Source organism: Arachis stenosperma, chromosome 9 (assembly GCF_014773155.1).
Source record: "Arachis stenosperma cultivar V10309 chromosome 9, arast.V10309.gnm1.PFL2, whole genome shotgun sequence".
Classification (NCBI taxonomy): Eukaryota; Viridiplantae; Streptophyta; class Magnoliopsida; order Fabales; family Fabaceae; genus Arachis; species Arachis stenosperma.
In genome coordinates, this window is record NC_080385.1 from 53,146,419 (window position 1) to 53,149,601 (window position 3,183).

At 40.0% G+C, this 3,183-nt stretch overlaps 1 non-coding gene across 1 annotated transcript; it reads right to left on the minus strand.

Annotated features, from left to right (window-relative positions):
- Positions 1 to 2,738: 2,738 nt before the first annotated feature.
- LOC130953664 (small nucleolar RNA R71) lies at positions 2,739 to 2,842 on the minus strand. The gene has a single exon (XR_009075825.1). It is a non-coding gene; the product is annotated as a small nucleolar RNA R71 (small nucleolar RNA).
- Positions 2,843 to 3,183: the final 341 nt, after the last annotated feature.

The window sequence follows — 3,183 nt, forward strand, 5'->3', positions numbered from 1 at the left end:
CCAGAATCATGAAAGCTGAGAAAAGAGGAAACTGGCGTTTAACCTCCAGTTTAACCTTAAACTGAAGGTTAAACGCCAGAATGAGAATGGCACCAAGGGAGCATTTCCACGTTTAACCTCCAGTTTAACCTTAAACTGGAGGTTAAACGTGTTCGAACCACATTATGCTCCAGGAAGCCATTTCCACGTTTAAGCTCCAGTTTGACCTCAAACTGGAGCTTAAACGTGTTCGACATTCACACTCCTGGGCTACCTTCTTCATTCCCACGTTTAAGCTCCAGTTTAAGGTCAAACTAGAGCTTAAACGTGTTCGGCGTTTTTACTCCTCCAGGGTTGCCTTCTCATTTCCACGTTTAAGCTCCAGTTTGAGGTCCTGGAGCTTAAACGTGTTCGACCAGAATTTGCCTCCAGGGGTTGCAATCTTCATTACCACGTTTAAGCTTCAGTTTAACCTTAAACTGAAGCTTAAACGTGTTCGATTAATTACCCTCCTGGGTTGCTTTCTTCCAATTCCACGTTTAAGTTTCAGTTTAACCTTAAACTGAAACTTAAACTTCAACTTAAACGCCACCTTTTGAAAGGGTTTCTGGGCCAAATATATTGAAGTTTAAGTTAGCATTTGAGCACAAATATTAACTTAAACGTATTATGGTATGAAACCCAATTGAATATTATGGTTTATGGGATTGGGCCGGAAGAATTGATGAGTCTGGAACTTCAATTTGTTGAGTCTTGTGTCATTACTTGTTTATCACTAAATTTGCTCAATGAATGTTACAGAATTGGATCACAGCCTCATCAGGATCATGGATCATAAACCCAAAGCAAAAGGAAATCAAGAAAAAGCCTCAAAGCCCAAGAAACTCAACAGAAGCTCAATTTAGAAAATGTATAAATAGGATAGAATTGAAGTTAGGAAGGACCTTTTCGGGACACTTTGGAACTTTGGATCATTTTGCTATTTTCATACTTGTAATTGAATTCAGAGCTATGACTCACTAAACCCCTTTCATTGGGTTAGGGAGCTCTATTGTAATTCAATGAATCAATAATAGTTTTTATCTTCTTCTTCAATCTTTTCTCTTGAATTTTGTTAGAAAGCTTCTCGATCTAATTCCATTGGGTAGTTGTCTTGGGAAAGAAACTACCCATAATTGGAATCCTTCGGAACCTTGGGAAAGGAATGATGGATTCATGCTAGAGAAGCTTTCTCACAGTGAATTGGATTGGGGTTTGGATGGATATTGTGACATGTAATCCTACCAAATTGTGGTTCATGAAACTGTGTGGTATAATCAGTGATCAAGCATCATCTCTTCTTATGAACATTTAAACCAAGGGATTGGGAATTTGTTTGTTTTTAGAGAGAATTGGTGAGCCAAGGGATTGGGATCCAATCATATAAGGTTGCCAAGCAAAATTCAATGAATGCATTGATTGAGGAAGGGATAAAACGTTTTGATTCGGAGATCTCAATATCTCCTGAAACCCAATGAATTCCCCATTTCTGATCTACCACTTTCTATTTACATTCTGCAAATTTCAATTCATGCAATCACCCCAATTCCCTCTTACTTTCAGCAATTTACTTTCTCGCACCTTAATTCTCGCAATTTAAGTTTATGCAATTTCAATTCCTTGCAATTTACGTTTCCTGCCACATTTACTTTATGCAATTCACATCCAAAAGTTGATTCCGCTCAACTAAACAAACTTCTAATTCGAATTGCTCATTCAACCAATCCTTGTGGGATTCGACCTCACTCTATTGTGAGTTTTTACTTGACGATAACCGGTGCACTTGCCGGAAGGAATTTTGCCGTTCGTGCAATTTCCTAAATCGTAGCTATCAAGTTCATAGCTAGCATCAAGTTTATGGCGCCGTTGCCGGGGATTGGTTTTCGATTGACAATTCTCAAATTGGAAGTTAACTAGATTGAGCATTTTTTTTTGTTTTGATAATTTAGTTCAAGTTACTTGTTGAATTTTTAATTTCTGCACTCTGTTATTTGCCTTCTTTCTTTATGCCTTTAAATTCAAGCAACTAACCCACTGACCCACTAACTATTTGAATTAATTCCTCAACTGCTCTAACCATACTCTTCCATTAACCAAGAGTATTCCACTTGTTGTTGCATGTGGTGTGTTCTTGTATGACAGGTAGAAGAGGAGAGACATCAACTCCTCCATATACCGAACCAGAGAGGACCCTTCATAGACTTAGAAGGGAAGCAAGAGGGAAGAGAGTACTGAGAGAGGAAGAATCTGAAGGAGAATCTGAGGACAACTTTGAGGAAGCTCTAGATCTCAACATGGATAGAGAATTTCACAACCATGAGAGGGCTGATGGAAACAATGCCATTCCTGAGAGGAGGGTTCTTGGTTCATACATAAACCCAACCTCTGGGAATTGTGGTAGCAGCATTCAGAAACCACCCATTCAGGCCAACAATTTTGAACTCAAACCACAGCTAATATCACTGGTGGAGAATCATTGTTCATTTGGTGGGAGTGCTAGTGAAGATCCAAACCAACATCTCACCAAATTCCTGAGAATTTGTGACACTGTGAAGTCCAATGGAGTCCAGGAAGATGCCTATAAACTGCTCTTGTTTCCATTTTCACTTAGGGACAAGGCAGCTAAGTGGCTGGAATCATTCCCAAGGGACAGCCTAACAACCTGGGATGAGGTGGAAAGCAAGTTTCTGGCACGTTTCTACCCCCCACAAAAGGTCAATAGGCTTCGATCTGAGGTTCAAACTTTTAGACAACAAGATGGTGAGACGTTCTACGAGGCATGGGAGAGGTTCAAAGAATTGACAAGGAAATGCCCACCAAACATGTTCCCTGACTGGGTGCAATTGCATATTTTCTATGATGGACTTTCTTATGAATCAAGGAAGGCTGTAGACCATTCATCAGGAGGTTCATTGAACAGGAAAAAGACTGTGGAAGAAGCCATTGAAGTGATTGAGACAGTAGCTGAGAATGAGTACTACTATGCTTCAGAGAGACACAACACTAAGGGAGTCATGGAGCTGAACCATGTTGATACAATTCTAGCCCAAAACAAGGTGTTTGCCAAGCAACTAGCAGAGCTCACAAGGAAATTAGACACAAAGCAAGTGGCTGCAATACACACACAAGATCAAGAGGAAGTAAGCATTGAAGGAGGTGATTGGG